This window comes from Staurois parvus, unplaced genomic scaffold (genome assembly GCF_062004578.1).
Source record: "Staurois parvus isolate SC_StPar_1 unplaced genomic scaffold, SC_StPar_1.0 ptg000334l, whole genome shotgun sequence".
In the NCBI taxonomy this organism is placed as follows: Eukaryota; Metazoa; Chordata; class Amphibia; order Anura; family Ranidae; genus Staurois; species Staurois parvus.
The window spans coordinates 4,706,060-4,717,613 of record NW_028318130.1 but is presented as its reverse complement, the minus strand read 5'-3'; the positions used below and the strand labels follow the sequence as shown (position 1 = coordinate 4,717,613).

Genomic DNA, 11,554 nt, shown 5'->3' with positions numbered 1-11,554 from the left:
GGAGCTTCTTATAGCCAGATGGTGTCAGCTGTTTATGATTCAAGTGTATGTTATTTGGTGCAATGGAGCACCTGTACCATGTGAGTTGCTTATTTATATTTTAATAAATAGAGTGTTTTAAAACAATAAAACACTATTTGTATACCTATGTATTTCCTACATGTATGCAGAGCGGAGGAGAAGGAGTCATAAGAAGGAGGTTAACTAACACAGAAGGAGGATTTTAATGATACACCATCACTGTATGTCCATCTAGAGGACAGAAGTTATTTTTGAGCAAACTTAGTTGTGAAGTCAAAAATTACAGGTGAGGGCACAGCTAGTGTTATTGATGGTGGATGTGCACTATATATTTAAGGTGAAAAAAGAAGAGATGGAATAATGATGATAATATCACTTTTTGGAGAAATTATGAACTGTGATTGATTGAAGTTTTCAGCTATATCTCATTGCATTGCTTAGATTATTTTTCACTTATTTATTTGTAATGGGTTATTTATGTCACGTTAGAGTGATTTTTAGGTTTTGAGAAAAGCACAGCACTGTGAATAGGTTATTTAGATATGCAGCACATTGCATGAGTATGTGTAGGTATGGGCAGCTGTCATTTCTTTCTTTTTTTTTCTATTGGATTGGTAGGTTTTGATTCAGCTGCTCGTGGGTTTTAATATATTGTTCATGGTTAAATGTGACAGAGGCTGTATCAAATCCCACCAGTACTCTCAGAATGTTCTGATTGTGCTACTTTAGAGAATTTAGAGAACCAGTTTAACAATTTTTAAATATTGTTCTAACTCACATTCATATATACACATACTAGGGCCAATTTAGACAGGAGCCAATTAACCTACCAGCATGTCTTTGGAGTCTGGGAGGAAACCTGAGTATCCAGAGAGTAATCCAAGCAGGTACAGACCACTTAGCCACTGTGCTACCCTATTCAGTTGAAAGCTTTCATCTGCAAATTGCAAGAGCTTTCTTTGGACCCTTTAGAGGGTGTCAAAAGAGAGCTGAGGGCAGGGGTGTACTGACCATTTGGAAACTCGGGCACTGCCCGAGGGCCCGAGGTCAGTAGGGGGCCCCATAAGATGCCCCTGATACCTTTTTCATAGGCTTTTTTGAGTTTGGGCAAGGACACATGATCCCCTATTGCCCGGGGGCCCCATGAATTGTCAGTCCGCCCCTGACTGAGGGGTGTGATTGCTGAAGCATTTATGATATTCCAGAGAACACTCACTCAAAGCTAGTTTTTATAACTGTATCAGTATTTCCAAATTTCAACCAACTGATTACTGAATAGAAGGAAATATCAATTTGATAGACATCAAACATGATATTGATATCTATTCTCCTTAGGAGATGTAATATGTCACATAAGCTTTCTTCACTTTGTGTTTGGTATTTTACTGATAGCTATTTTCTTATACAGTACATTTGGGTAGACACTTGTTAAGAATTTAATTTTATCATACTAGAATATGGATTATGAGTAGAATTTGAGAGCTTTGTGAGGTATTAAAGGAGCAGTTACAGGTCAAGCAGTGCCAGACTCCAAATGTGCATTGCTTCTAAATGGGTTTAAAAACGGCCAGGTATGAATCTCTGGGTTAATGTTATGAACCCCAGTTATGATCAGGATAGGTTAGAGCCCATGGAGTGTGCTGCTTGTCTATGACATGTAATTTCACAACAGAGCTTAATCAGAAATCTTTTTAGGCTGAGCATACCCTGGCTAGTACTCTTTATTTATACTGATATGCTTGTTTTGGTTATGCTCAAGTATGGAGGTGTTCAGTCTTTCTACGGCTTTTTAAAGTTGTTATCCCTTACTGAAGCACAAACATCAGATTTAAATCCAAATGTTTTGTTGCAGACTTGCCAATTTTGGAGAAATGAGGATAGCATCCTGTAGCAGCCTGACTTTCCTCTTCACTCCAACCAGTATGGAGTAATCAGACTTCATTATCATCACACAAATATTAGAAGCATTTTTTTTCAAAAACAGGGATTTTACAACTTGTTGCAAACATATTTTAACAATTGCCCATTTTTGACCACGTGTTGTCAAGATTGCTCACTATGTACCCACGTTTTGCCATGACTGCATGTTTAGGGGCCATGAATTGTCATGGTTGAATGTTTGGTCCTGTGTACACTCACCTTTGCCAATTTTTTGCCTAAAAGCTGTCACAACTACAGGTTGGTTGCCCATATATTTCCATGAGTGCCTGTTTATTGCCCATGTATTGTCACAATTGCTTGTGTGGTATGCAAACATTTTGCCAACTTACTCCCACAAGTATGTATGTGGTCCACATTTCTTTCTCATTTGTTGTCATAGTTGCCAGTATGTTTCCCATATATTGCCATGACTGACAGAGTGTGGTTATTGTCCATATTTTGCCACATTTGCTCATTTATCACCACAGTTTAGTACTATAGTGTCAATAAGCACTGTCTGCTTTATTGCAGATCATATTACTATATAAACCAGCTCACACACCACAATTATCCCCCTGTGGGATGAAAGTTCCTAGGTTAGCTGACAGGTACACTTTATTTTCACACTGTAGCATAAGTGTTATTGTTTGCTTGCAAATATTTATCTGTATATTGACATTCACAAATTGCAAAGATATTACTTTTTATGTGTATAATTTCCAAAACATCATTTTATTCATTTTAGACTGTACAAAAGAGAGCTGTGTTTAGTTCTGGAAGTGAACTGATCATAGATGTCCTAAAGATTTTACGTGGTTAAAGCAGTCTGTTATTCACAGTTACCTCTGGCCAATGCTGGCAGCAAAGGAGAAGTTGTCACCGCTAAGGAAACAAAGCTACATTTATGTCTCTCTCTTTATGTAAGTAAAGGCAGCCCACTCCCCCATCCCAGTACTACTCTATGGCCCCTTTTCTAGCACTGTACCTCATTCTGTACAGTACTCATCTACCCAGAGGTCTAAAGGACATACAGAAATTTTATAGAAGAATCAGGTAATTTTTCTACTCTTTAATTATAGCAATGCTTTAGGTTATTACTTTGGACATTTACACCCCAATGAAATATGGCACAATGCTGCATATTAAAATGTAGGCATTGCAGATTGTAATATGTACAATAGAAACTATTATACTTTACAGGAGATGGAGCACAGTACATATATATCAGTGACAATGCACATTTTTCCCCTCCATTTTTAACAAATTGATAAATACATTGTCCATGTAAAAAAACCCAATACATTTAAAATTCTGCACGATCTTAAAGGGTTAAAATTTTTAATAAATTTATTAGGGCAGCATTTTTAATCCCACTAAAGGGTATGCAAACCCTTTTGCAATAATGAACTTTTATATGTGCTCCCTTTCTTCTGTTAAATATACCATTAAAAGCATTTTTTATGTTTGTTTGATTACTGAATAACAAATACCTGTTGATCTTGTCAGAAGCTAATAAGTTCCTGTGCTTTCTGCCTGTACTTCACTGTTATCAGTTATATCAGTTATATAGGCATACAGGATTCCACCCATCAATGATATTGACAAACAAACAGGAGGAGGTCCCAGTAGTCCTATCCTGTTTCTGCTGTCATGATACAGTAAGGTGAGTGAGTGTTGTCACAGGACAGGATGTATGTTACTGGCACAATCACCAGCAGAAAATAAAAGAGAGAAAAGTAATGCAGCCCCACATCTAAGGACTGGTAAGCACCAAAATATTACATTTCTGGTTTTGGGTTTAGATAAGTTTTAAGAAATGTGACTGTTAGGTCTTTGCTCTAGAGAGGTCTCACTTTCTGGCAGCCATTGTGACCATTTAATCTCTACATAAAATAAATACTACTGTTATCTGTATATCCACTATTTATTTCCAAATATTGCTATCCTTGTACCACTGATGGTAGGTACCAGAATACATCCCTAAAGATTTAAATTTATTGTAAACTTACATTGATCCAGCTTGGCACAATGTAATTATCCATATCTTATATGTGGATGGTCGCTGGAGATGCTGAAAACCACTATAGTAGCTTGCAGTAACTACAGTGGTAATGATCTTCTGGGTCCTGCTTGAGCAGCTTTCCCCGCTGAACACAGGGGTTCCTGCACTTGCTTGGCACCGACATCATTCAGAGAACCCTATTTGTTAATTAATGCATGGTGTTCTTTGATTGAACAATGGTAGACTGTGAAGTAATCTGCCTATCCTCTCCATGTTGCCCAGCCAGAGAGAGCCTGGAGAATGTTCTCAGACTGGACAAGGTGGACAGGCTGGGCACATGGAGTTCCACGTTAAAATAAATTAATGACACTGCATTTCTGGCGAGATCAACGGGTATTTACAAGTACTTGCTAAGGCTATGTTAATACTTGTGGGCTGGTGGCAACCACCCACAACTGAACTGTTCATTCTAAATGGTACCCCTACGCATCTCAGTCTGCAGAGCGATTGTGGGTGCAGGAACCGTAGGGAATCCGCGTGGTCAAAAAGACCATGCGGTTTCCCTGTGCCCACCTTTTCAAAAAGGTGCATGCACCTTTTTTTTGTGTGAAAACACGGGCACAGCAACCCATTCAAATTAATGGGCTTCCATGCCGAGCAAACAATAGCCACATGGCCTGCAATAGTGTGAACCGAGTCTTAAAGTGTTCTTAGACTGCAAAATTTAAATTTATTCACCTACCATATTTAAGGACAGGTAAGAGGCAATATATTAGGATATTGTTCTTGGGTTTAGATATATTTTTAAATAAAAACAAATTACATTATACATGAATAAATCTACATTTTATTTATTCCTGTTATCCTTTCTTGAATAATATGCAGATTAGATGTAGCAATTCTTCTGATACATGGCTAACATGCATGTCAGTAAAAGCCTGTTCTTTCCAGAAACAGACAGCAGGCTCTTGCTGAGATCATGATACCTAACACACCAGCAGTCATCAAAGTGCCATACAGTACACCAGTGCACAGATATGTCATATAGTACACCAGTATATGGATATGTCATACAGTAGCTGAAGTTACTTAAATCAAACCTCTCCTCTTTTAATAAAAAGTGTAAAACAGCCATTGTAATGTAAAGCAAGCACCTGGGCATACATGCCTTTGTATCTTCTGATGTACAAATATAGACTTTACTTCTTAAAGTTGCTGGTTGGCTTCCCCCACCTGGGCCTATATTTTGGTTATTGGGCATAGGAGGGTCCAATGACTATTAACTAGATGGAGAAAGTGTTGGTAGGCAGGTCAGCTGTCAACTAGGAAGTTAAAGCAGTACAAAACCTAAAAAAATAAATTCCTCCTGCAAGGCAATTTCATAATGTGCTAGTATGCATCGCATACTAGCACATTATGAAAGACATACTTAAGAACAAAGACCTTCAGCTGCCACTGCTGCTGAGGCTTCCATGTTAACCCAATCTTCCCTCCAGGTTCCCAGGATGCGGCCACTTGAATGTCCAAAGCTGTGATAATATCACTCCCGCACAATGCTTGTGGGAGCTATGGCCGTGGCACCAGGGGCAGACTGACAACTCATGGGGCCCCCGGGTAATAGGGGATCATGGGGCCCCTGTCTCCTTGCCCACACTCAAACCACACCCAAAAAAGCCTATGAAAGGTACCAGGGACATCTCATGGGGCCCCCTACTGACCTCGGGCCCTCGGCAGTGCCCGAGTTCCCCAATGGTCAGTCCGCCCCTGCGTGGCACGCAGCTCTGAAGGAACAGCATTTAGGAGATATTCATTTTACCTACAGGTAAGCTTTATTATAAAAAATTAGTCTACTACCGCTCTAATTATTATTATCATTATATAGGATTTATATATCACCAACAGTTTGTACAGTACATACAGTACAGTAATAATACAATTCAACACAAGAGGATTAGGAGGACCCTCCTTATAAGAGCTTACAATGTAGTAGGGAGGGGCAAGTAACAACTGTGAGGGATGAGCTGATGGGAATATAAGATTCAGTTGTTAGCTGAATTCAGGATAGGCTTCCTTGAAGAGATTAAGTTTTAAGGATTGTCTAAAAGTGGACAGAGTAGGAGATAGCTTTACAGATTGGGGTAGAGAGTTCCATAGGATGGGAGAGGCTCTGGAGAAGTCCTGGAGAGCATAGGAAGGGGAGACGAAGGGTCAAGAGGAGCAAGAGGTCTTGGGAGCAATGGAGAGAAAGCTTTGGTGATATATTGTCCTAGATTGTAAGCTCGAAAGAGCAGGGCCCTTGACCCCCTCGTGTTTTGTTTTGTTACTGTATTGTCTCATGTTCTGTCCCCCACTATAATGTACAGTGCTGAGCAAACCTTTTAGCGCTATATAAATACTGTATAATAATAATAATATTGAGACAAGACTGGTGGTGCTGCTAGGGCAGAGTTGTAAATGGCTTTGTATGCTGTTGCCAGTGGAGATATTGGCAGAGAGGGGTGGCAGACACTAAAAATGGGCATATATTGAAGATGTTATGGAGGTGAAGTTTACAATATTTGAACAGTGTTTGGATTTGAGGCTGAAAGTACAGATCAGAATGGATGATTTTACTTAGCACCCTGGCATGAGGGGAGGGACTGATAGTTGTATTATTGATCTTAATGGAGAAGTTAGGGGAGAGGCACAGGCAGGCCGGAATACTATGAGCTTAGTTTTAGAAAGATATAGTTTGAGGAGTTGGAGTGACTTCCATAGTGATATGTCTGTTAATAAGTTAGTAATGCAAGAGGAGACTAAAGATGTGAGATGGGGAGTAGAGAGATAGATTTTAGTGTCATCACCACAAAGATGATTATGGAAGCCGTGGGAGTTTTTCAAGTTACAAAGGTAGGAGGTATAGATGGAAAAGACAAGGTGTCCGAGGACAGAACCTTGGGGAACCACTGCAGAAAGAGGAAGTGGAGAAGAGGGGGCAGAGTTGTAGGCAACACTGAAGGAACACTGTGATAAGTAGGAGGAGAAAAAGGTGAGAGAGCAGAATCTTGGAGGCCAAGGGAGTAGAGTTTTTTGAGAAGTAGCAGGTGGTCACCAGTATCAAAGATAGCAGAAAGGTCTGGTAGTATGAGTATGGAGTGGTGGCCATTGAATTTAACAATTTGTAAATCATTAGTGTAGTTAGTGTAGTTTTAGTAGGGCAGTTTCTGTAGAAAGTTGCAAGTAAAAGCAGACTGTAAGGGGTCAAGAAAGGTTGTTGTCAGTGGGGTAAGAGCTCAGGCAATTGTAGACTAGGCATTCTAAAAATTTAGAGTTAAATGGGATCAAGGAGAAGGTTCTTAAAGTGTTACTAAACCCAGGACCCTGCATTCACTATATCTGGTAGCCCACAGTACACAGAACATGGAAGTGCAATTAATTTAGTAAATATAAACTGATAAATACCTTTTCTTATCAGCAGTTAGAGCAGTCTTTTGACTTCTATCAGTGTCCAGCCAAGCACTGGTTACACCTTGTAGGAGGAGTGTTCTTTCTTCTCTTGGAAAATGCAAAACCCATGACCTCTGTTTGGACAGTGCTGATTAGCCCTGTGCTGATCACATGCACTCTCCCAAGAAAAAAAAACTACCTAGCAATACACACTAAACTGAGCATGTGCAGAATGGCTACGGTTCCGTACGTCTTATCAGGAGATAAGACGTGGACATTTGAACAAGAGGAGGAGCGGAGAAATCAGGATAAAACAGCCTTTTTACACAGTGCAGAGGATTAACCCCTTAGGTTCCACAGTGAGTATAACAAGCATGCTTTACTGCATATACAGACTGATTTTACTGTGGCGGGTTAAGTAACACTTTAAATTGTTCAGGTTGGTGGGGTCCAGCAAGGGCTTTTTAAGTATGTGGGTGATCTGTGCATGCTTTAGAGGAGAGGGAAAGGTGCCAGTAGATAGGGAAAGATTGAAGATGTGAGTGAAGGAGCATAGAATAGAGCAAGAGGGGGGTCATAGTAGTTGCGAGGGAACAGGGTCCATAGGAAAGGCGGTAAGGCGGGCTCCAGAGAAAAGTTTGGCAACCTCTTCTGTAGTAAAATGGCCAAAAAAGGAAAGTATTAAGGTGTCCGTTTGTGAACCAGCGGTAATAGATCGCTGCTCAGTTCTCCGGCATTCTCGGAGAACACAGTTCTCCTGTGAATGCAGTTTATGAAGCAGTTCTCCGAACGAAGGGAGAACGGTCTCCAAACGCTGGAGAACGGTCTACAAACTCTGAAAAACGGCTCATTTTACTATAATCTCTCGAGATTATAGTAAAAAATCAGTTTACTAAACAGAGGTAAATTATCTCTGCTTAGTTTGCGGTCCCTCTGATTCTCCAGCTCTGGGCTGGAGAATCTGGAGGGAGAACACAGATCTCCAGAGAAGAGCTGACATGATCTCCTGAGTGTCATAAACTGTGAATGACCAGAGAATAGCTGAGATCTGTTGAATCGCAGCTATTCTCTGTGTCATAAACGGACACCTAAATGTGGTTTTGGACAGGGTATGTTAAGTAGGATAGATATCTGTGCAGTGGAGTTGTCAATACAAATTGCATCAATTTTGTTTTTGAAGTTAATATTTACATATCTAAATGTCTAAGGTTATTGGGCCTCGGGGACACTTGAAAACACATTAACACATGCTTTTTATATTACAACGGCCCGTTTACACTTTTTTTAATTGAAAGGTTTGCTATAAGTATGTATATGTAATGAATGATATGACTGCTACTAATGTATATTACTGACTATACGCTGAGCTGTTAAATGAGCACCAATATGAATGTTAAGACATATAGCATTAATCTTAACTGGCATAAAAATAATACAATGTTTTCTTATCCCACGTAAGATGTTATGTCTATATGAGAGGAACATGTAATGTGTTTTATGCAAATATTTGAAATAGAAAAAACATCATATTTATGAGGTGACTCTTGGAATGAAATTGTAGTACTGACATTATACTAATACGTAATTCACTAGCCTTGCCACAGCACTACACTGCCCATATATCATGGTGCTGCTCTGAGAACAAACTCCATCTGATACAACCTACATTGAACAAAATGTAGGTTAGGATAGTTCTTAGTTCCAAATCTAAACTTGGAAATTTGATGTACTTTCGTTATTCTTATGTTTTAATGTATTTTCAACTGAGATTGCAATAGCTAGTGCAAGGTTAATACATTCGTATGGAGAAATCTTCAAAAATGGAGTGAGAAATGTTCTGGCCATGGTAGTAGGAGGGGTCATCAACCAGGGCTGATATGACCTTTGCCAGCAGAGTATCAGGGGCCTGCCACCAAGTTACTGTTTCTCAGTGAAACCACAATGCTCCCCCAATGATGTTTACATCTTCTCCCTACAAGGCTAGTGCCATCTTTGTTCTGACTTTATCTAAAGCTGTATGTATACATCTTGTTTCACACTTTACAGCTCCCTAGTGCTGCCTCTAATTTTGTTCCTTGCTAAAATTTTACAATGAGTGATCATTGAGGGAGGGTAGACTGAAGAATTGCTTCCTTCTGCCTACAGCAGACCGATGACACCTTTCCCCATGATTTCTGTCATCTCAGCCTTTGCACAGCTACCTGCCTGGAGCTCAAGAACTGATTTTTAATGATAAAAGGTACAGCTTTTTTGAATAAAAACCATGTTACCATGCATTGTGACTTGTCAGGAATTCAATCATGCAGACTTGTAAAACTACTTGCAGGTCCATTTTGAGACAAAGGTAAATTATAGATGGGCTGCATCCAATGGGACTAGGTGAATAAAAAGATACAGTTGTCTTTTAATAAAGCAAAAACCCTTAGCAGTCCATTCTAGTTTACTTATTTTCTCAAGGCCTCTGGGCTCATTTTTGCAGAATACAGTTTTAAGAGACTTTTCTTTTTCTCAACTTACTTAGGACTACTGTGTAAAACGGGGCAAGTATTTACCATCAGCAATGACTAGGTATATGATACACTATACATCAGGGCAATAATTGTTAAAAAGGAGCTTACACAGCCATATAGAAGTATTTCAAGTGAATATATCCTTTGGCTATTTGGGGAAATACAACAGGAGCACTACATAGCAGATCCACTTTTTTGCAGTTTGTTGTTTTTTGGTAATATCTTCAATCTTTCTCTGGTACTACACTCTTGCAGTACATGGATGTGGTTCACCTGAGGGCCACTCTTAGGTCTTCCTCCAGTCAAGTCAGGGTTTTCTATGTCTTTAGCTTTTTCAGCCAAATCTTGCTGAGGACGTGGTAGTGGGTACCATGACACAGCATTTTCCACCTAGCTCCTCTTCCCAAACTGATAACGCAATGAGTATTTCAAATTCACCAGATGAGCTGCCCAAAGTTGCTACAAAGCACCAGGTTTAGCTGTTTGGAGATGCACCAATGGATTGTTACCTGTCCATGATCTTAAACTTGCCTCATGTCAGGCACTGTAATTGCAAGAGTTCAGCACACCAAAGGCAACAACTTGAAGGAGCTGACGTTTTCAGGGTTCTTCTTGGTCACATGTAGACTTTGAATGGCATAGGTGATGAATCTCTCCTGACCATCTTGTACTTGCTAGAGTACGGCTCCTAGGCCCTGAGTAATAGTGTCAGTTCTTAGAAGGAATGGAAGGGAGAAGTCAGCAAAGGTAAGCAAGAGAGTCAACTTCAGCTGCTGCTTCCACTTTCATGTGCCCCTCCTTCTGGCCAAACTCATGTAGGAGCTTTTGAATCAGAGCAGAGTGATTGGCATATTGCTTGATAAAATACAGAAATGTTCTGACTTTGGTCACAATCGTTAGGGGCCTCCAGTGCTGTCTTACTTGGGATTGGACTGAATCTCACACTGGTATTTCAGGACATACTGGTGCACTCAGATCAACACAGAATCCATGTGTTGAAAGTGGTCCTTGAATGTAGGAAAAAACACCACTACATCATCAAGATAAATCAGGTAACTAGCCAGGATGTAAGTGTTCCACCATCCTGATCATTATGTGGTGGGCACATTGTTCAGCTCAAAGGGCATCCTTTTAAACTGGTGCAATCCCATGGGAGTCATAAATGCAGTCTATAGTAGGTTAACTTTGGCAACAGGGATGTGCAAATACTTGTTGTCAAGATCGAATGTGGAGAAAAAATGTGGCCTGTACTAGAGCATAAAAGGATTCTTCTATCCCTGAAAGAAGATAGTCATCCTTCGTGGTACCAGCTTTCAAATGACTACATCCCACAGAGAAAAGTGAGATTGCTATCCTTCTTCCTCATCAAGATGATTAGAGCTACCCAATGGCGTTTGTCTCTTCAGTCACCCCTTGTTGTAGCATCTGCTTGACTATTTGGTAGTGGTGTGTAGGCATGCTTTGATATCTCTCCCAAATGGGAGGACACCTGTGAGTATCTTGTGGTCAATCCCACTGCTACAGCCGTGGTCATGGTCCCCATGTAAGAACATCTCTAACCACTTATGTAATAGCCACCTTACTACTTCTAACTCTATGGGTATCAGTACCCGTAGTATTTGCTCTCCTGCCCACGCTCAGGTTTTTCATGTCAATCACCAAATTATGGAATTAT

General features: G+C 40.1%; 1 protein-coding gene across 3 annotated transcripts in view; it reads left to right on the top strand.

Moving 5' to 3' along the window:
- Window positions 1–2,877: 2,877 nt before the first annotated feature.
- The window catches only part of SCRG1 (stimulator of chondrogenesis 1), a 48,628-nt gene continuing 39,951 nt past the window's right edge, over window positions 2,878–11,554 (top strand). For 2 of the 3 annotated variants that reach the window (XM_089684008.1, XM_089684011.1), the window contains exon 1: window positions 2,878–2,994. The gene's annotated coding sequence lies outside the window, so the exon portion shown is untranslated. Of the gene's footprint in view, window positions 2,995–3,682; window positions 3,705–11,554 lie in introns of those variants that run through there. The other variant, XM_089684009.1, reaches the window with a different exon arrangement.